The sequence below is a fragment of the Platichthys flesus genome, chromosome 11 (assembly GCF_949316205.1).
Source record: "Platichthys flesus chromosome 11, fPlaFle2.1, whole genome shotgun sequence".
Classification (NCBI taxonomy): Eukaryota; Metazoa; Chordata; class Actinopteri; order Pleuronectiformes; family Pleuronectidae; genus Platichthys; species Platichthys flesus.
In genome coordinates this window covers 656249-680195 of record NC_084955.1, presented here as the reverse complement: position 1 = coordinate 680195, position 23947 = coordinate 656249, and the positions used below count along the sequence as shown (strand labels likewise).

Here is a 23947-nt window from a genome sequence, read left to right as displayed (position 1 = left end):
TGAGAAGTGTGATACCCCGGTAATTGGTACACACTCTCTGGTCCCCCTTTTTGAACAGGGGAACCACCACCCCGGTTTGCCACTCCTTTGGCACTGTACCCGACTCCCACGCGATGTTGAATAGGCGTGTCAACCATGACAGCCCCTCAACACCCAGAGCCTTTAGCATTTCTGGCTGGATCTCATCAATCCCTGGGGCTTTGCCACTGCGGAGATGTTTGACTACCTCAGTGACCTCCACCAGGGAAATTGACGACGAAACACCATCAACCAAAAGCTCTGCCTCCAACATAGAGGGCGTGTTATTCGGATTCAGGAGTTCCTCAAAGTGTTCCTTCCAACGTCCGACGACCTCCTCAGTTGAGGTCAACAGAGTCCCATCCTTACTGTACACAGCTTGGATGGTTCCCCGTTTCCCCCTCCTGAGGTGCCGGATAGTCTTCCAGAAACACTTTGGTGCCAACCGAAAGTCCTTCTCCATGGCCTCTCCGAACTTCTCCCACACCCGCTGCTTAGCCTCCGACACGGCAGCAGCTGCAGCCCTTCGGGCCTGTCGGTACCCTGCAACCGAGTCCGGAGTCCTCCAGGATATCATATCCCGGAAGGCCTCCTTCTTCAATCGGACGGCTTCCCTGACCACCGGTGTCCACCACGGTGTCCGAGGGTTACCGCCCCTTGAGGAGCCTAAGACCCTGAGACCACAGCTAGCCACCGCAGCTTCAGCAATGGAGGCTTTGAACACCGCCATCTCCGGCTCAATGCCCCCAACCTCCACAGGAATGCCAGAAAAACTCCGCCGGAGGTGTGAGTTGAAGATACCTAGGACGGGGGCCTCCTCCAGACGTTCCCAGTTCACCCGCACTACTCGTTTGGGCTTACCAGGTCTATCCGGAAATTTCCCCCATTCCCTGATCCAACTCACAACCAGATGGTGGTCGGTTGACAGTTCCGCCCCTCTCTTTACCCGAGTGTCCAAAACATGTGGCCTCAGATCAGATGACACAATCACAAAATCGATCATTGATCTTCGGTCTAGGGTACTCTGGTACCAGGAACACTTATGAGCACCCTTATGTTCGAACATGGTGTTTGTTATGGATAATCCATGACTAGCACAGAAGTCCAATAACAAACGACCGCTCGGGTTTAGATCAGGGAGGCCGTTCCTCCCCACCACGCCTCTCCAGGTGTCTCCATCGTTGCCCACGTGGGCGTTGAAGTCACCCAGCAGAACTACGGAGTCCCCTACTGGAGCCCCATACAGGACTCCATTCAGGGTCTCCAAGAAGGCCGAGTACTCTGAGCTGCTGTTTGGTGCATACGCACAAACAACAGTCAGAGTTTTCCCCCCTACAACCCTTAGGCGCAGGGAGGCGACCCTCTCGTCTACCGGGGTAAACTCCAACACCGCGGCGCTCAGCCGGGGATTTATGAGTATCCCCACACCCGCCCGGCGCCTCACGCCCTCGGCAACTCCGGAGAAGAATAGAGTCCAACCCTTATCCAGGAGTACGGTACCAGAGCTGAGACTGTGCGTGGAGGTAAGCCCCACCAGATCTAACTGATAGCGCTCCACCTCCCTCACAAGCTCCGGTTCCTTTCCCCACAGCGAGGTGACGTTCCATGTCCCCAGAGCCAGCTTCTGCCGCCCGGGTCTGGTCCGTCGAGACCCCTGACCTTCGCTGCCACCCATGTGGCTGCGCACCCGACCCCAACAGGTCTTCCCACAGGTGGTGGGCCCATGGGATGAAGAGAGGGGGGGTGCCACGTAGTTTGTTCGGGCTATGCCCGACCGGGCTCCGTGGCAAACCCGGCCACCAGGCGCTCGCCATCGAGCCCTCCGTCTGGGCCTAGCTCCAGACGGGGGCCCCGGGCTTCCTCCGGGCCGGGTCACATCTCCTCTTTTTTCGTTATTCATTGAGGTTTTTTTTTTTATTCATTGAGGTTTTTTTTTTGTTGGTGCACTTGGAATTTGTAAATTCAACTGATACAGTTCACCTGAACTGAGTGATTCATTTTTAAACACATTTCCTTGATAGACTACCATGCACTTTTAAGTTGTTGCAATTCTATTCAGTTCCATGCAATGCACGTTGTTGGTGGAGATACATTTGATTCTGCCTGTCACTCAAATCAGTTTAATCTTAAGTAATGAGGATAATGACCAGTAAAGTTGTGTTGGTACAGCTATGTACAATGAAGTGCATGTTTTTGTTAGTTAATTGCATTTCTCCAATTGTCTGTTAATATGGCTTGGTTATTGCTCACCTGGTTTGATTTTTGAATACTTGGGCCTATATGTCCTCTTGGGCATATGTTGTAAAGCTTTTACAAAATAAAATATATTGACTCCTTCAGTATGTTGTTGTAATTTCTTGTTACCGTGATCACTCATATCCTCCGGCCCCTGACTTTGCCTCAGTTTCAAGAACTGGCCCTAGCTCCAAACTAATTGAAGAGCCCTGCTCTATAACCTTAACCTCAATGTTTGATCGTATAATGGTGGGACCTTGATACAACGGCTCCCATTGCAACTACCTGGCTCTAAATGCGCAATATGGGAGCATTCATATGAAGGCGATTTTTGATTATTTTCTGTATTGTAGGAGGAAGTGTAGACATGTCATCCATCCTCCATCTTTATATACAGTATATTGTTTCTCTGGTTTTACTTAAAGGGGACATATTATGAAAGTTCCACTTTTGTAGTGCTTCTACACGTTAATTTGTGTATCTGGCATGTCTACAGTTCCAAAAGATCTGGAAAAAAACAACTCCCACGATCTGTTGTGATTCCTCTATGTCAGAAACAATACACTATAGTGCGTCGAATGGGATTACAACCGAAATAAACGTCATAGTCATACCATGCCCATGTAGGGAGTCTCGCTACATGGCCTTGGACGCCAGCATCAACTGTGGTAAAATGGGCATAATATGTCCACTTTAACAAACCAATGCAATGCAAAGCAAAGGTAATTTATGTGATAAAATGCTATAGCAGCTAGAGTAACTGTCTTAAAATAGTATGAATATCAGGTGAAACAAATATACAATATATCATTTTCCACTATATTGATTTTACAGTTTTTGTCACCAAATCCGACTTTTCCTCAAAAACATTTCTTATCAACTACTATATTGCTTTCTTGCTTTTGTCCAAATTTTTTTCTTTTATTTCTGTTTCTTTCTACCCTCTCTGTCCTTTCATTTTCTTCCTCCTTGGCTCCATTTATTCCTCTTTCACCGTTGCTTTGGCTCCCCTCTGCTGCTTCACAGCCCTCTTTCCCCTCTGATCTCTCTTCCTTTCTTTTGATTGATGACCATTTCAATAACAGTGGCCAGGGTTATTTGGCAGCCACCACAGAGCACATTTGTTTGTCCCCCTCTGCAACTGAAAATGATACTCTCCGCTATTCTAATGGACTCCAGAAGAGAGAGTCCTTAAACTGGTTTAAAATGAAGGCCGGCAGATCCCTCTTTCTCTCTTCCCTCTCTCCTTCTCAGCCTTTGTGGGCGCTGACAAAATCTGCCTCTGTGTTTGCCATAGGACCAGATGTTCCCAGGCAGTTCACAATATGCTAGTGCATGGAAGCCCTTTTCTTCCTCATGCTATAGGACATTTAAGCTAGACTTAGCATATTGGCAGCTCTAAATTAAATTGAGAGGTGACTGGAAACTTCTTATCCTCAGTAAGCATAAATCAGGTAAGGTGTCACTAAACTTCACTTCACAAGCTTCTGTTTTCCAGCAATAAAACTGAAAGGAGATGCTAATGCTTGAGTCCAAATTAAAAGGCAAAATAGCATGACTCAAATTTGTCCAATTATGAATCACTCTCTTTTTACACAGATTTTAATACAACTCAGTATTAGAGGCTTGACTTCTGCTACCAGCTCACATTGCAGCCCTGTACCCGCTGCTTCATGCACACAATAGGGGACAATCCAGAGATGAACTGATGTCAAGTAGGGGTCAGCGGTGTCCTTGTGAATGTCATCCCTGATGTGTTGGCTCGCTGGCCAATAAGGAAGCAGAAAATGTTGGTGGGTCTTTGTGCAGCACTGAGACGCTGCTGTGGAATGAAATTTCTAATTTCTTAACGGCACTGAATCAAGCTACAGTTGTTATTCTAATATTGTTCGTGTTTTTAATGTTCCTTTGGCATGCAGACTATATTATCTGAGAAGAACAGATGACAGTACAAATTCAACATCTATGAGGGGCCATTTTTGGTTCAGCATCTTGCCTAAGGACACTTTGGCATGGGCAGGCATTCAAACCACCAACCTTCTGCTAGTTTTTCTGATTAATACATATGCTCTATCGAGTATATATATATATATATATTTATTATTCTTCTCTGATATCTTTTTTAATGTGATCTCTTATCATTTTGAACAGCTGAGTTTGGTGCTCTCTTAAAACCTCTTAAGAGGCGGGTGAGATTCGCCTAAAAGGCCTGTCTGAGGAATACCCAAAGTAAATTGAAAGCTGTTCTTTAACCATTTGGAGTACATGCATGATCTTTTGAAAGATAACATTATGAACTTTCCCCCCCAACAGTCAGAATCACTCTAAGTGCTACTGGCATTGAGTAATAGCAGTTGGCACACATTTAAGTAGAAGGTTTTTATTTCCGCCTGAATATTTTTAATAAACAGATGCCTGCAAATGACCCTAGCTGGGACTTATGAGCTGGAAAACACAATGGGACCCTAGTATGAAGCCTTGACTAGCCAAAGTTCACATTTGATAACAATACCACAGAAAATTAATATTTGACAGATTTTTTCCTAAGCGCATGTCTAGGCGTTTTCCACAAAGGCCATTTGGAGACTCCAATGGACCCTTTGTAACTATGGTAACCAAACAGGCTAAAAAGGATAATTTTACACTCAAAATCCTTCTTTTATGTAAAGGAGACAAAACTGGTTACATGGTTTAAAATTTATACAAATAAACATCTTTCATATTTCTGCAACATGTAGCAGTCACGACCGGGGACGAAACACTGTTGTGCAGTGACTTGCTTGGTGCCTCTGTATTTTTTTCCTGTGGACCAGCACATTTCTGTATGTCTGTCAACGAGGTGCCTCATTGGCTATTGTAGGCTGTGGACAGCCCCGATTGGGTCAAGTTCAGATTGACAGCTCACTTAACCCAATAGGATATGGCTAGCCACCATTTTGAGATCCTTGTTTCCATGGACACAGAGTTAGGAGGGAGAGTACGTCACAGTTTACACTGAGGAGGTTGCTGCACTGAGATTACGCATCAGCTGACTGTGGCTATTCTTTGATGTTATAGTGTTTTTTGGACTGATAATGTTACTAGATTGGATCGTCTGGACCTTTGGCAATGTACCAAGACCGTTTTTGTTGGAATGTTATTGATCTGTGGATTAATATGAAGCTTCTTAGGTGAGTTAAAACATTTTTTTTATTTCCGGTCGGACTTAGACGTTGATTGGCTGTGGTGATTGGATCTTGAAATGGTTTACATCAGTGGAATCAGAAGAATCTTAGCTAGCTAACGATATGTTGCATTAGTACCTAGCTGTACGATGCAGTTCTGTAAATAACAATGTTTGACGCTGATCGGTAAAACAGTGCACCTGGAGGCACACACAGGATGATGATACCATAGGAGGTTAAGCATACCAGGTGCTGGCAATCTGAAGTGGAATCACAAGAAGAAGGGAGGGGAAAAACAGCATATTATTAAGTTGTTTATTGTTGTCTTTCCATCCTTGATAAGATAAACTGTGGCCTGAAAAAGATGGTGCGGATTTCTTATTTATTGTAAAACCTTTGAAATCCTAATAGGAATAACATTGTCAACAGCTTTAATTTATTGTTTTCTCACCCTTTACTTAATATCAGATTAGATGGGTGGTTTTGACCTATGTGGTCTATTTATCTTTTTGAATGCTTTTTATATCATACATTAATAAATCTTGACTGATCTAATCGTCAAGAAAAAAAATCAGCTTGAAATAAAAAAAAAAACTAGGGATCAGATCTCATCTTTAGATAAAATCAAATTTATAAGTGTTTTCACACCTAATCCATTTAGTTTGGTTAAAACAAACTCTGAATTTGCCCAGTTTGTGCAGGTTGATTTGGGTTATTAAATGGTTTTGTATTTATATAGCGCTTTTCTAGTGTCGATGACCACTCAAAGCGCTTTACAGTACAGCTTTACATTCACCCATTCACACACACATTCATACAGTGCATCCATTTGCAGCACTTTGTTAATCTATGGGGGGGGGGGGGGCATTCGGGGTTCAGCATTTTGCTCAAGGACACTTCGGCATGCAGATGGATCAGACTGGGGATCGAACTGCCGACCTTCAGGTTGGAGGACGACCACTCTACCCCCCTCAGCCACAGCTGCCCATAGAGAGAACACTAGTGACTAATCTAGTTTTGACCGACAAGACTGAGGCAGCTTAAAAAGAACATCCCTTTTCTGAAAGCAACAGCTGTTAAGGTTTTGAGTTAGGTTTGTACCCCAGAGCAGACACAAACGAGTTGTTGGAGGTAAATGAACAGAGGCTGGAGGCTGGAGCGGCAGGGTGCTGTCTGGCTTGGAGATCCTGGTTGAGAAGAGGATGAGGAGCCAAGCAGTGAGGCACACAAAGGTTCTGGGTTGAAGGAAAGCACAAAGGTTAGAAGACATCCAAAGGACACGAGGGTCAAGAGTTTCTGCAGCGCAACAGCTACCATAGTAGACGGAATAATCTGGCACTGAAGTGGTGAGTAGACCAGGCTTTTATAGAGGGGATGATTAGATGGATTGGGAGCAGGTGTGCCTCGTCCGCTGCAGCCAAGGAGCCAGCCACGCCCCCTGCCACACACAACAAACACAGGGAGAAAACAGAAGGGAAGGAGAAGACACAGCAAAACAATACAACACCAAAACCCAATCCCCACAAATGCATCAAAAAGGGTATTGTTGTTAGAGCTGATATTGGATGTGACTTCCAATAAATCCATTCTGCTCATGAACTGTTTAGAAAGTAATCTTATAATCAATCTGAATAAGCAATTTCTATGTTTATCTTTTGTGTGTAAGTACATGAGTGGAGGACTATACCCTCAAACAGCTGTTAAAGGTGTGGTCTGTGTAAGATACTTTGTTATCCCTGACCCTCAGTCTATTGAATAGTGATCCCACTGTTATAACCCCAGAATATTGCTGTAAAGGTTGTACCTGATTCTGAGTTTGTCAATTCAAAGTGGCGCATTTTTCCTAAAAGCCAATCAGCGCTGATAATTAAAGATTAAGTTGTTATACTCACTGGGCTCAGTTCCTGGCACCGACCAGGCTAACACAAGCAAATAAACAATGTTTTTTTAGGTACTAAACTGATCATGTGGTTACTTAAACAACTTAAACTGATTTGGACATGTGTCCTTATCATCTAAATCAAAAAAGTAATCTTGACCCGTCTCTGCTTCAGCTTGGTGGCTGGCTCCCTTTAGTTCTTTTCTTTTGTCTCTAGTGTTCCCTCTCACGCTCTAATCTTTCATAGTATCTATATGCTCTTCTCTTTCTCCCCTAAAGTTTAAAATAAACAAATAGCATATGTTATAAACAAAGAACGTATTTGAATAAAGATGTGATGTTTAGAATGAAGTCCTCTGACATAATGTATGTGCTGACACACTAACAATTTTTGCAATAACTATCTGTCAACTTTTTCATCTGGTTCTTCCTGCTCAATCTCTCTCCCCTCTCCATCTTCCTCTTTCCCTCCTTGCACTGACAATAACACATACATATACTATACAGAAATACAAAACAACATATTATGTGATAATAAATGAAGCCAACACACAGAGCATTTATAACAAATATATGTAAGAAGTGATTAAACTGCTTAGTATTGTAAAGAATTTTGTGATGTCCACTGCAAAGAATGTAGGTGTAACCGGTCTCTCTCTCTGGTGGTGATATTCTCTGCTCTGCGTTGTGTCTAAAAATGGATGACCAGGACTTGTTCTTTTCTTGACACTGGACTTTTATTTCTGTTCAGAGGTTCAGCAAAAGAACAGAAAACATTCATCACTTGGTCACATGCCGGTCTCCGCCAGATCTAGAACATTCTTGTGTATAATAAAACCAAAAAGACCTATATAAGAAATAATAAGTTACAATTTGGTCAAAGTATTCATAAAAATAAATAACAAAACTATAATTTACAATTACCTTTGAATGTCTCACATTCAATCAAACACATCATTAAAATAATCACATCTTATATTTCCAAAATCAGCACGAGTCTTACGCAACAAAACATACCTGTTCAGAGGTTCAGCAAAAGAACAGAAAACATTCATCACTTGGTCACATGCCTAACAAAAGAAATACACAGTTCAGAAGGCATTCTTCAGGACACAAAATGACGGACACCTACGCACTTACACAAGCAAGCTAGCAAACTTAATACATTTATGCTAGCTTGCTGTAACACTCTGAACTAACTCAAAAATGAAAATGAACCATAAAAGAATGAAGCAGCTCGACTAATATGATCGTATGAAACACATGACACATTTTAAACAACTTACAGATTACTTAAATTACAAACTTTACACATTAGTGTCGCGCTGTAAACGATACCTACCGGTCTCCGCCAGATCTAGAACATTCTGGTGAAAACTGGGAGGATAAATACAATAGCCACTCGCGACCAACAGAGGGCGCCAAACACATGTGAAACACACAGTACAAAATCATTAATTAACAAAAACAGAAGGATTTCTGGCGGAATTAAATAATACTTTTAATACATAATAAATGGGGACAACAGTAGCTACATTCAATGTCTTTATATCAATGTGGTCTTGACAACCGGTCCACTTTTGTACCTGGTTTCTGTGAAACAAAAGGCCTACTCGTCGGCCTATATGTGTAGTCAAAAGCCTCAAAACAAGCATGGTCCCTTTGTTCAGAATAGCTACTAAAAAGCCAAGGAACTCAATCTCCCAAGATGCCGCAGGTCCTTCTGTTCCGGTCAGTTTCCCCCAGAGGTGTGAAAAAGCCACCAGGGTCAACTTCAATTGGTCACTCTGGCCCCATGACCTGTGAGGTCACCAGGCCAATATAATGACAGATCTCCCCCTCCTTGCTCTCTCTTTCCATCAACCTTCCCAGGAGGAGGCTGCCAGCTCTCTTCTCCTGCATCGCCGAGGGGGAAGCCTGGCATCTTCTCTTCCCTAACCAACGAAAGGAGGTCAGAGGTGCAGCTTCCAACTCATGTCTTCAAGAAAACCTCCACACATCTCAAGCTCTTTCAAACTCCTAGTGTAACGGATGTAAACAGGTGACTCAGGACTTGGTTTTGGGTTCTACAGAAACTTCTTTTTGCAGTACTCACATACTTTTCTACCAGTATATAAAACACAGTATACACACCCTTATCCATTACATAAATACTACACACACCAGTAACACATTGTTGGGCAAACAGTTATTAAATCAAAAAGGAAACCCACATACCTGCAGAAACCAACAGAGACCTCTTTTTGCTCCATTCAAAAGTCTACAAATAGAATAAATTAACATCGAAGGCTACCAAAATAATTGGTGCGAAAACAAAATGGCATCCGCATTTTATAAAATACATCTCCGTGGATATTAAATTACGTTAATTTACATTGCCAAAACATATAAACACTCAAAACAACAGCGCAATGTACTTATGTATACAACATGAAATTTACACCGGTCATTTATCAAAGAAAACAATAAAACAGCACGGAGCTTATCCACAGGTGATTACCCTCAGTGAGACAAAAATACAATGAGTGAAATAAGAGCTGACAGGAAGTAAGAACTTCGGGGAGCACGAAAGTTGGTGCACAGCAACATCACTTCTGCAGGTAGCGTTAACAAAATAAAATAATGACAAAATAAAATCACAAATACAAATTATGAATAAAAATAAATACAGTACATTCTTAACTCTGTTACACTAGCAGCGACTCGATGTCCTGCAGGTAAGAACTTCGAACCAGCATCTGAGCGCACATCTCCTCAGAACCGCTAAGGCAGAGATTACTCAAAGCCAGAACACTTCACACAACTGGCAGGACGAACGGCTAACAGCACCGCAACTTCCTTTTCCCATTTCTAAAGGATCGGTAACAAATCTGGGATTCATAATTATACTAAGCTAAGCAAGACTGTTTATTTGATTCTGTGTGGTGTTTAGAAGTTTGATATGTGTGGAGATAGTCAGTTATTTGAAAGTTAATGTTAGTTACGATCTTCACAGGATCTCTCTGTCTAGGGTTGCCAACTCTATGGAAAATAAATAAGGGACACCTCATTGGTAGGGCCGGCCGTCCCGATTGCCTTCACCCTTCCTGGCGTGGTGAATTTTTATTTTATTTTTATAACTTTATTTATCATTTTTCCATATTGAAAACAGTAACATCATTAGTTAGGCATTTCTTACAAAAGTTGTGCACCCGCCCCCCACCCCCCACCCAACCAGGTGGTTTCCCCACAAACATATCTACAAAATCACTCACGTATCACACTGACAGACAGAACACCAAAAGAAGACCGCAAATATAAACAAATACAGAAAAGAGACAGACAAAAAAAAATAAAAATAACTCAGACCAATCTGTGTTGATCAATATGGTCATAACACCAACATTCTGTACCTTTACCATAAGAAAAAAGTCCCAACAGTCAGAATATAGGCATTGAGAAGACTAGGATGGCAGTCAGGGAGGGAAAGAAGGAAAAACAAACTAAATAAATAAGAACAAGGATTCAGGCAAAAGGCAAGCTCTTGACATGTGTCATAGACTGTGACCAGGTTCTGTCGTATTTATCCTCCAACCTGTGTACTGTATATCTAATTTTTTCCAAATCCAATCTCAACATCACCTCTCTAATCCAATGAACATAGGCAGGAGGGTTCTTCCCCTTACAATTCAGCAGAATCAGACGCCGGGCATGCAACGATGCAAAGGCAATTGCATTTTTGTGGAGACGGGACAGCTTTAGCTCATCCCTTACACCGAAGATAGCTATCAAAGGGTCAGGCTGCAGTATTTTGCCAGATATTGCTGAAAGTGATGGAAGACTGAGGACCAGAAGCCAATCAATGATGGACATGACCAAAACATGTGTCCCAAAGAAACAGGAGAATAGTGACATCTAGGACAGTTTGGTGCAACATTAGGGTATAATTTAGACAGTCTGTCGTTAGAATAATGCAACCTGTGGACAACCTTAAACTGAATCAAACCATTCTAATACAGAAAGAAGATGTGTGTATACGCTGTATGGTATTTTTCCAGGTGTCTTCTGGTATTCCTTCTCAGAATTCTCCCTCCAATGCTGCCTTAATTTTGTCCCACGAATGAGGGCATCCATCCAGGATTAAAGCATATATTTTTGACATTGCTCCTTTATTGAGTGGATTAACATTAAGGATTGAAAACATTAAATCTTTAGAGGGTGGGGATGGGTACCCTGGGAAAAATTTAGAGGCGAAACTTCGAACCTGAAGATATCTGAAGTAATGAGACTTTGGTAAATTATGATCTTCACATAGAAATTTAAATGATGCAAAGCCGGACCCTCCTTATCTGCGAACATGGTGATCCAATATGTCAGTTTGACAATATTAGCTGCCTAATAGTAAAATAACAAATTAGGTAAACCCAAACCACCATCAGATTTAACTCTCTCCAGGCTTGCCTTATTTATACATGCAGGTTTTTTATTCCATATGAACACAGAAATAAAGCGATCCAGCCGAGCAAAATAGGAATAAATAAAGAAACCTGAGCATTACAGTCATCTTCACTACATTTATCCGCCCTGCCAATGATAGTGGAAGATTTGACCACCTATCCAAATCAGTTTTGGTACGGTCTAAAATCGACCTATAGTTATACTGAAAAATAGCTTTAATTGAGCCTGCTATCTCTAGTGGTTCGATCGCAGTGGTTCGATCGCAATGTCAAACAGGAAAGGGGACAGACAGCAACCCTGTCTTGTACCTCTGTGGAGTGAAAAATATTCAGAAATCAGGCCATTTGTCCTGACTGCCGCCAGTGGTGTTGAATATAGGACTTTGATCCACTTACAAAAAGTGGGCCCCATTCCGAATTTTTCTAAAGCTGCGAAAAGATAGGTCCATTCAATTCTATCAAACGCCTTTTCAGTGTCAAGGCTTAGAATAACTTCAGGTTGTACTGTTGAATGGGGGGAAAATAACACATTAAATAGTCTTCTCACATAAAAAAATGATTGCCGCCCAGGAATGAAGCCTGTTTGGTCCTCATTAATAATAGTAGGAATAACAGTAGTAGTTTTTTAGTAAAACTGAGATTGTGGCCTGGGTAAGCGTCTGCGGCAATCTTCCATTGGCCAAAGATTCGTCATAGACTGATTTGAGGATAGGTGCGAGTTTTGAGGGAAATTCCTTGTAAAACTCTGTGGGGAATACGTCCGGACTTGGCGCCCTTCCTGTTTGAGATAATCTGATGGCACTCGCTATTTCCTCAAGCGACAATGGCTGCTCTAGAGATAACTGAGCATCCGGAGAAAGCCTTGGGATGTCCAGAGAATCAAGAAACGAATAAATCTCAGATGAGCTACTATCTACCTCTGACTGATATAGAGTAGAATAATATTGCTTAAACTGGTCATTAATGACTCTGGGACTGCGAGATATCGAGTCAGCGCCTGTATTAATTCCTGGGATCGTTTGTTCAGTTGATTGCTGTTTAAGTTGAAGTGCAAGGAGTCTCCCCGCTTATCTCCATTCTCATAATATACCTTTCTGGATTTAAAAATATTTGTCTCTGCTTTCCATGTCATAAGCTTATTAAATAATTTCTCCTTAAAAAGATCTGGTGTAGGCGAAAGAGCATAGCGCCTATCAATATCTGCAATTTTGTCAGCAAGCTCTTTAAGTTGTTTTGAACGCTCCTTATTCCTATGTGCCACATAAGAGATAACTTGGCCCCTAATGTAGGCTTTCATAGACTCCCATAAAATTCCCCTTGAAACATCCTGAGTATCATTAATTTCCAGAAAGAAGTCAATCTGATTGTTGAGAAATGTTCTAAAATGTTTACATAAAAGTAGCTGAGGGTCTAGTCACCAAGTTCGTTGGGGCGCTACATTTGCTGGAAAAACTAGATCCATCTGCACTGGGCTGTGGTCTGATAGCACTATACTGTGATATTTGCTGCTGGAAATTGAGGAGAGTAGCTGGTTATCGACAATAAAATAATCAATCCTGGAATTACTATGGTGAACGGAGGAAAAGAAGGAGAATTGCTTCGTAGTTGGATTTTTTGTCCTCCAGGGGTCTGATAAGCCATAAGAGCGTACACTTGACCTGTCTAGCTGGGTATGAAGGACGCAGTTAAAGTCTCCACCTAAAATTAACTTGTAGGAGTAAAGGTCCGGAAGAGTTGAAAAAAAATGAAGAAAGAATTGTGCATTGTCCCAGTTTGGTCCATAAATGTTAGCCAATATTAATGGTGTATTAAATAGCTTGCCCACTACAACAATATATCTGCAATTAGCATCTGATATTACTTCAGAGTGTTCAAATAAGATCCCCTTCCTAATTAGGATTGCTGTTCCCCTTGCTTTGTAATTAAAACGTGAATGATATATTTGTCCAATCCACTTACAACTTAGTCTTTTTTGGGAATTCATATTTAAATGTGTCTCCTGTAGCAATATTACATCCGGTTTTAATGATTTCAGATGACTAAATATTTTGCTCCATTTAACCAAGTTATTCAGGCCTTTGACATTCCAGCTAATGAACGAAATTGCTCCTTTTCGTTCATTAGCTGGAATGAACGAAATTGCTCCTTGTTGATTCCTTGTTGCGTTATTCAGAATTATAGCGCAACAATTTGTAGTGAGCCGGTCCTGCATGTTGGCTATGTCTGAGTCCAGTGTTGTGCAAGTTCACAACTAGTTCAAAGTTCAGTTCACACAAGTAAATATGAATAGTTCACGTTCATAGTTCACCATTTAAATTCTGAACTAGTTCATAGTTCAGTTCATTTTATAGTTTAAGGTGCAAAGTGAGCCATTTTTGTAAGAGTCCAGAGCTTTTTGTGTCTCAGGTATGGCCTGCCCCTTTAAGGAAAGTTTGTAGTGTGTGACGTAGTGCACCTGGGTATTGTGGGAAGAGAAGTTAAAAGTGTGTTTATAACGAGAAGTGACAGTAACAATACTATTATTGCTGCATGTGTGCTGGCACTATTTGGTCACAGGCTGATAAGGTTCTTAACACTTACAGTTGGAAGATAACCTCACAAAAAAAATTGAAAAATGTCACTTAAACTTGTCCATAGTCCAAACATAAAATGCATCCAACCGCAGTGTGGTGACGTTTATCAATCAAAAAAGTCAGCATGTGCAGATAACTGTAATGTTAACACGCAGCATATATGGTACCTTTTATGGCCCAGTGAATTAACTGTCACTCTCCCTCCATCTCCTGTGTGCGCAGATTGGTCTCGATGTAGTGCTTTGCCTTGATCGGGTCATCGAAAGATCCCTGCCCGCCAGCTGGACTCATGATCTTCAGTGTGGCTGGATACAGGAGACCGTATTTCACACCCGCACACCGGCGAAGCAATCCTCTCACCTCGGTGAAGGCGGCTCTCTTTTTTCTGACAGCGGCCGAGTAATCTGGGTAGATGTAGAAACGCTTGCCTTTGTGGGTGATGGGACCTGCACCCATGGCCTTTCGAAAAATATCCACTTTCTCCTGGAAGTAGTGGAACTTGACGATTATTGGCCTCGGGGCATCCCCATCCTTTGGTCTCGGCTGCAGGCTCCGATGTGCCCGGTCAAGCGTCGGCGTGTAGTCGAGGGCCAGCGCTTCCTTCAGCAATTCGGCCACGGCTCTCTCCGGTCGTATGTTTCCGAATCCCTCTTCCACTCCAATTAGTCTGCAGTTATCTCGCCGCTGCCGGGACTCCAAATCTTCGGTCTTATCTGTCAGCTGGGCGACTTTTGTAGACAGCGCATTAACTTTAGCTTCAAGTGCTACAACCCGGTTAGCCTGACCATTAGCTTCCTCCTCGAGATCACCAATGAGGGTTGAGACATTTAGGATTTCTGTCTCTACAGCCACCATCACAGACGAGTCGATCTTGGTTAGCACACACCGCTACGATTGCTTAATGGCAGCCATGATTGCTTCAAGATCCGACCCTGACCTCGCTTCCATGGTCGGATCAACATCAGGCGAGTCCGAGGCATCCGGCCCCGGCTTCGGCTTTTGATATTTAGGCATTCTGAGGAGCTTAGAAATAAAAAAAAACGACTAATTCGAGGGACTTGGCACTTTAGAGACACGTTCGCACCGAAAAGGATGAGAAGGAGAGGAAGAATGTTAAATAAATGTTCAATCTAAGCAGAGCCCACAAAAACACTTCTTCACATGTCGCTGCTCAGCTGCGCCCCTGGTGAATTTTTTAAGCCCCTTTTATTGTCAGTGAAAAGTTTTTAAAAAATTTTTTTTAACTATTTGATCCTGAACTGATTTAGATGCATATTTTTGAGTGACATGAACACATGGGAAACAAATTATTATCCAGCAATTCACTTTATAATACACAAAATTAGCTGAATAAAGTACGAATCTTTCTTAAACAGAAACCTGTCTTGCTTAACTTAAAACTGTATACATTAATATAAAACAATATATCGAAAGCAGAACATCCATCCTGAAATATTGCATATATTTAGTGCAATAACAAAAGTACAAACAGAACATGGTGGGGTGACTCAGCCCACCATGGGCAACAGAAAAAGTGCGTCGGCACACAGTGCAGTGCGCTTTATAGATATTTTTGCACACGTTTTTCACCCAGGTGTTCGCTTTTTGCCATTCCTCACGGTATTTTTGCATCCTTTTCTGCTTTTTTCTCGGAGGAGTACGAGTCGTATTGCTAATCAAAGCTGTACCGCCCCGTAAAGCAGTGTCGGCGTCTGTGTAACTGTAACCCATGCTGTTTTGTTGTCTTCCACTATCTTCTCCTTATACTTACTTATCTTCCACTATCTTCTCCGCGAGTAACAGTACCTCCTCGACCAATGGGATGAGCGTATTCTGAATCATCGTACTCGTGTGTGAATTTGCTGTCAGCTCATTGATCTCAGAGCAGGACATTGCCTGGGAACAAGTTTACCGTAAATGTTCATATAAAGCGCCCTGTTATTCATTTTCCATTGGCCTTTTACTGACCATTTTATAAATCTCCCAGTAATATGGAACAAAGTGCGTCCCTTTTCAGCACAATACGGGATGGGTGCTTTGTTTCTAAATACGGGACGTTTTTCAAGGGATGGTTGGGAACCCTATCTCTAACCCTTTCATTGTCTGACTTTTACACAGACACACGCATATCTCTACACCTAGTTATCTCCTCCCACACTTCAGAAGAAAAGGGAGGGGGGGCTGCTAACTTTCGGGTGGCCAGCGACCATCGTGAAAGCATGCTAAGGAAGGTGTGAACTTTTAATTAAGCCACCATCTTGGGAAGCACACTTACTTACATAGAATCACACACTCACACACACATCTTTGTTTAGTTAGTACGTTTGTTAGTAATTTGTGTTTTTATACTATTATATTCATAATAAATGTTTTTCTTTCACAAATGTTCTTTCATTAATGTTGCATAAGTACATTTTGCCAACCTCTACACTGTCAAGAACTCCATAACCTTCACTCTTCATTATATAATCTTTAATAGTTAATATTGAGACTTCTAATTGAACTAGATCTAAATTAGATCTAAACTTTAACCAACTTAAAACCCTATGAGACGAATTGTAATTTGTGAATATGGGCTGTACAAATACAATTTGATTGATTGATTGATTGATTGATTGATAAAGTTATCTAATATTTTAAATATTAATGTTTTGTATTTTATTTTGATAACCAAATTGATTGAATGCCTAGATGCACACCATTTTATGGTATCACTTTTAAAGTATTATTGCACAGCAGTAACATAAAATCATTGATCAGTCCACTGTAATGACTGAGCAAAACAATGGCTAACATAGATTTATAACTGTGTGGTCTTGACTACATGTCTACTTTTTGCCTGGCTATGCCCTCTTTCTCTCTGTATATTCTGCTCTTTCTCCATCTCTGTTGAACTATCATCTTCTGTCCCTCTTTGTACTGTCAACCAGATGGGAAATATAACAACCAAATAATTTATAGTATGATACGAGGTATGAAGATGTGAATCTATGTGAATCTATTGCAATCTATATAAGTATTGGGTGGCTTTGCTCAATGCAGCAGGTAACATGATTTTGACCTTACTCTTTCCCCTTAACCTGGCTGTATTCTTGAATAAATATTCGGATATCCATCTATGGAAAATACATTTCTTTAGGGATGTATAAATAAGGCTTTTTACCACAGCTAACCTCTTTCATGCCGCAGCAAGTTCATGCTGCATTTGAAACAAAACAGAAAGATGTCTGGAGTTCTAATGCTTCAGTTTACTGACCATAATTGAACTTACAATAATTCATAGAGACAATTCTGTCATAATGACACATAGTGATTATTTAAAATCACGTTGGCTCTCCATTGTTAAATTAAAACTGACCAACACTGTTAGCAGCAAACATAAGCCCCAATTTTCTAAGTTTTTTTTTTATATCTGGCGACATTATTATATTTTAAGGGGTGCTGAGAGTAATTATAGGGGTACTACAGCACCCTTAAAAAGATGCTCAACTCGGTGGTAGGGTTAATTCCTATAACTGATGTAAGTAATGTAAGAAAACACAAGTTATCACACAGTACGAATCGTGAAAATGTACATTGCGTTTGGTGTGAAGGCAGCATTAGAGGTAGATTAAAGGGATAGTTCACCCAAAAATGAAACTTCAATCTTTATCTACTCACCACTATGCCAATGGAGGGGTGGGTACCGTGTTTGAGTCAACAAAACACTTTTGGAGTTTAAGGGGTAAACACTCACCTCCATACTGCTGGTGTGGTGTCTTCCAAGTATCCACAAGCCCAGACATTCATATATTTAATATTTAAACAGCATTATTTAGACCATATTTTTAAGCCTGAATGTCTATTAATATCTTCTTAGGGGTGCATTCATGGACATGCAAACGTCCGCTAGCTTAGCCACATCCGGAAGTGTCTTTTAGACTTAAAACAGGGTGTAAATGACCTTGTTTCCAGTCGAATATGAATTTTTCGGGGCTTTCCAACACTTTGATTACACCACAACACGAGCAGTATGGAAGCATGTTATGTTTTTTCGGACTCGACTGTTACAAATTTTACCTCTGAGACTAAATAAATGTGTTGTGGACCTTAACACTTCACCCACCTCTCCATCGGCATAGTGGGGAGTAGATAATGAGTTTTTAATTTTTGTGTGAACTATCCCTTAAAGTGTAGTTTTTATTTTCATCAAATTATGGAGCTACCTCTCAATATTTGATTGTATCAATTTATAGAGAATTACAGTATTGTGACATTGTTAGAGTTATAGCACTGTAGTTTCACAAGGTATGCATTCATGAAGGGGACCTCATTGCTAGATACTGAAACCCAAATTGCCCCTCACATAGAAGCACTGAATGTGTGAATGGCGATAACCTGTACTGTAAAATGCTTGTAGTGGTCATCAAGACGAGAGAAGTGCAATATAAATACAGACCATTTACCATAGCTCCAAGGACTATCTGCTGGATCTCTTGTTAGTCTTTTTGCCATCCTTTCTTCTTATGCATCCAACAACAACAACAACATCATTACTGCAAGCAACCTGATATCTCACCCGAACTCTTCCCCCTCACTACTGTGTTAGATCATTAAGTGCCAGGCTCAAAGGTAGTCGGGAAAAGTCTTTGAAAAAAGGGCGCGCCTAGTAAGCGGGCATATTGATGAGCTGACACTCCCTCAACCAAAACATTCATCATTAGTACTTCAGTCGAAACACCTATCTGCACAAACTTCAATGTCTCTCTCTCTCTCTCTCTCTCTCTCACGCTCGCACGCACGCATGCACACACAGTTTCTTTCTTTCTGTCTCTCCCTCCATCTCCCATTTCCTTCTCAAGACCCCCTCCTGTTTTTTAGCACTAATTAGCTGGGTTCTCCCTCCTCTGAGCTTCCCCAGTCACATCTCAAAGGGAGATGGATATGATTTTTCTTTAACCTAAAGGCCAAGTTAATCAGCTGAATTAATGACTTTATTACCCAATAGGCTCCAGGCCATGCAAAACATTTCTCTCTAATGCTCAACGCTCCTCTCTGAATCTCTCCCACTCCTTCTTTTTACCTCCTGCAAGAATTTTAAATGTAAAAAATGCAATAAGACAAGAGAATAAGAGAGGCAGAGTCATGGCATTGGTTGGCAGGAAGATACAATGGGAAATATAATAATTGCATAGATATGGAGTTACAAGTGCGACTACTTTAACAACTAGCCTCAAGTCATTTATTTATTAACAATATTTGCGGGTTGTTTCCTGAAATTAACAAAAGTGTAATTTATCAAATAGTCGTTATTCGAAACAATGGTGTAGTCTCTGTATCTGGATGTAAAAGAGGACATGTGGGTCCTTTACCTTGTCAATCGCAAACAACATTTGTGTTACACACACACACACACACACACGCAAAGCAAACAGAAAAACTGTTTTTTTGTCTGGCTAAAAAACTAAAATTAGATGATACATTGGTGTCAGTGAGTAGATGTATTACCACAGTTGAAAATCAACACTGATAAGGAGATGCGCCATTAGTCTTATATTTACTTGACAAACTCTTATTTAGCCCAAGGCCTGAACATCGGATTAGGTTAATCTGCTGACAGCAATAAAATGAGTCGGCTCTACAAGAAGGTGACCAGCCTTGGGAACCCGCTTCATATTTCTGTGAACAGACAAGCTCAGCTACACCTTCCTTTTGAGTGTAGACATGAGATTTTGGTTTGGATTAATATCTGGGGAAAGATGGTAAGCAGCCTAATATTTAGCAGGGAAAGAAATGCATGCAAATACAAACAAACTGTTTCTGTATGGTTTGACGAATGTATTACATCCCCTTATGACCCAATCTGATTATTTCTCAGTTCAACTTCTAAATTATTATAGTGTATAAGGCTTGGAGTCCATAGCCATTCTAGCCAGCCATTCACTAATTATCACTAAACACAATTTAAACTGAAGCTGATGAGAATGTGATTCATGTTGCAGGTGTTTGGTCATAAAACCTAAGATTCATTATCTGGACACATTGATTGGCTGCACAAAATGTATTGACATTACATAAAGTAATTGTTTCTGTCTGGACCCTGGGTGTTATTTCAGTGATCGATATAACCACTAGTCGTCCACTAACCAGAGGGTTGGTGGTTTTTTTTTTATCCCAGGCACCTCCTGTCTGTTCTCAGAAGTGTGCTTGGGCAAGATACTGAACCCCCAATTGCCCCTGAAGGCTATCACTGTAGGAGAGGAAAAAAGCGCTATAGGAGTGTATGAGTGAATGTGACTTGTAATGTAAAGTGCTTTGTGTGGTCATTAAGACTGAAAAGTTCTATACAAATATAGCCCAGCTACTATTTACCATTGAAATACATAACCAGAGTGGCACAGTGTTCTTTAATTCATGATCTTCAGCTAATGTTGATTAGAATTCAATTCCTGTCATTGTGGAGTAGAGAGAGAGATCATGTTTATTCTTTTAATAATAATTAAAGGAAGCTTTAAGTTGTCAATTAAACAAGCAACACCTTATTTAAGTGTCTGTGAATTTCTAATAATTTCCTAGAAACATCCTGGAAAGAACTGTAAAATGTAATAATATGTAATAGTATTCAGGGGTGACAGGGCAGGCAATTAAGTTGTGCTAGGTTTATTAGCACTTGTTTCTGGGACAAAGGTTTTGTGATTGAAAACCCCTGAGCATACTGCAGATAAAAGGTATTTTCATTTACAGTGATGTTTTAAATCTTGCTGGTTGATGCAGGTTAAATATACCCTGCATATACGCTTGAAAACTAATGGAGAACACGTATAAAATCATTGTGTGTCTCATATACAAAACTGGGTCCAGAAAACTTGCATTTTGCATGCTATTGGTTTCAATTTTCCTTACACTGCTAAACAAGATGTAACATTCTCTGTCCTTAAGCCTCAAATAGAGTGTGGAAAAACCACCAGTATTTTTTTACTTATTCATAAATGCAAAAGCTGATGTTAAGGTGTTGCTAGTTGTGAAAACAGTGTGAATACCAAACCAGCATCCTTAAGGACCCAAGTGTCTTCAACCCTCCCTCTCCAGCAAACACTTGGTAATTTTGCAAAATGTGACTGTTCCTTCAGATATTTAATATTTTCCAATGAATAGAGATATTTCTTTTTAAAGAAATTTTTTGGCAATGAATTGTCCCGAATAAAATTTGACTGTTAGGCACAATCCAAAAACGTGCATAAGATGGCTCTGAGCTACAATATACTCCTCCCAATCAACACCATTACAACTGATGATACAGTTATTGGCAATACTTGTTAAGTGTGGGTGCCATGTCTATGGATGAAGAAAACTCATTAGCAGCATTTACCACCTTGGAAGAGGAAGATGATTATATGTGTGGAAAAAGTGTATGCAAAATAATTAAAAAATAATTGGTATGTGTTGGGCCACAGTCCAGAGGCTGAGCACCAGACACTGGAGCCGACGGTGAGGACAAAGGATTGTAAAACTTTTGGAGGGAAAACATTCTCCAGCAGGCCTGAGAATCTCCCCCTGGTGGTTGGAAAATGTCCTGAAGCGCCTTCAGGACCCCCGCTGAGTTCCAAGCCCCGCCCACTGAGGTCCAACTCTGACACTCAATTGGCTTAAAGCCAGCATCATCCTATGACCAGCACCTCAAGGAGGCAGAACCTCTCAGGTAGAATAAAATCACTGAGACATCAATAATCGCTGCCATTTTCCCTGCTCTGAAGACGTCAACAGACCCCTCCGGGTCTTTCCAGATGATTTAGTTGCTAAAGGGGGCAACCAGAGTTATTTTCTTTAATTTCTTTATTTTCTTTTATCTTAAGTTTGATCTTACTTTGATAGAGACTATTTTTGTTTTTAACTTGAAAAGGCCGTGCACAGGAACTCACTCGCTCGCTGGCCGAGCTCAGAGACTTTCTTTCCAAATCTACAGCTGCGTCAACCGCTGCTCATCCCTGCAGAAGAGACGAAGCCGAATTCCGTTCCAAGAGCAGGAGAATTCTTTCTATTCGGTCCAGCGCTGACCTCCGTTGCAACCACGAGACCCACCGGAGCACCGCTTAAGAGGCCAGGACACTGATTTGTTTTCCAGGAATCCGCCCGTTCGCACGCATCCTGAGGTTTAACGACAGATTCACTGGACTTCCGGGAAATCCGCGCCCAACGCGCAAGCAACACCGCGGAGGTCACAGTAAGAGGCTTTATTGTCTGGGCAGAGACTAGTTTAAATACTTAGCGTGTCATTTGTTTGATTGTATGTTTGTTTGTAGATCGCTGATCTGTTTTTAGCCGTGCTACACGGCGGGCCAAGACGACACATCCGGTTCCTTTGTTTACTGCGTTTTTTTGAGAAGAGCGCGGTACAGAGCCGGCGCTTCCTTTTTGCATGTTACCGTCAGAGATATTGTGCGGAGATTTACATCTGTTAAAAGATAAATCTCACGTAACTGGTCTGCTTCGCTGGAAGTTTGTCTCTGACAATGTTTTGAGAGCTTTCCTGATCTCTCTCTCTCTCTCTCTCTCTCTCTCTCTCTCTCTCTCTCTCTCTCTCTCTCTTCTCTTAAACCTATTTTTACACACGTCCCGACCTACATTTATACATTTCATGTTACATGGAGAAATCTAGATTTAACGAGCATTTATACATCTCGACGCCATTCGGCGCCAAAACCACGAGATAAGAAATCTCTTTGTCTTAAAGATCCCGTTTGTTAAGGTCAGTGACCGGCAGCCATTTTGCTTTTCGCAACGTGGCTTCACTAAGGTAACCTCCATCTTGAAAGTACGTGAATGTAACATCACCTTGAATTCGGCCAGAGGACGTCACCACGTCATTACGCCATAGCCACTCCCCTTTCTCTTTCTTACACACACACAGACAGGCAGACACACACGACCACACACACACACATAGATACTCCGTATTACATGTGTGACAATTGTGATAAGTGCTGCTGCTGTTGTTACCATCTTTGAAATATTGGAGTTTGTTAAATGAAGAATCATTGAAATAACATTAACTTTATTTCCCCTTTTTAATAAATACTTTTGTAATTAAAGTATTTGTATTTCTGTGATTATTTGTGCATATGTATGTGTATACAGCTGGATTACTATAGCCTGTGTTCGAACTTAAAACCCTTCATTGTTTATTATATAATCATTAATACTAAATATTGAGATTATTAATATAACCTATGTCATTGAGACCGATATTTAACGATTGAATTGTTGGTCCCTGTAACCATGGTGGTGCCCCGCTACAATAAGCAATGATTACAGATTTGTATTATTCTTAATTGATAATTGTATTGTTTTCATTAATTATTTTAACTATTATTAATGGATAACCGTATCATTTCTAATTAAATGTGTTACTAATCTTAATTAATAGCTTTATCATTTTTTGATTATTTTTAAGAAATAATTGTTATTTTAATAATCATATTTCATGATTATTAATAATTAGCCAACGTCAATTCTACTCCTACTATTGCACAACATATGTTACTTCCACCTGTACATCCGTTCTATCTATATCCAGTTTATTACTATTACTAATTAACAAAGTACAGAATAAAAGCCATTTACAGCATACTGTTTAACCTTTACTTATACATAATCAATTCATTG

The 23947-nt window shown here is 40.9% G+C and overlaps 1 long non-coding RNA gene across 1 annotated transcript; it reads left to right on the top strand.

The window, feature by feature from the left end:
- The first annotated feature begins 5286 nt into the window (after positions 1-5286).
- LOC133965346 (uncharacterized) lies at positions 5287-23373 on the top strand. Its single transcript, XR_009923866.1, has 3 exons — positions 5287-5423; positions 9169-9337; positions 21739-23373. It is a non-coding gene; the product is annotated as an uncharacterized LOC133965346 (long non-coding RNA).
- The last annotated feature ends 574 nt before the right edge of the window (positions 23374-23947 follow it).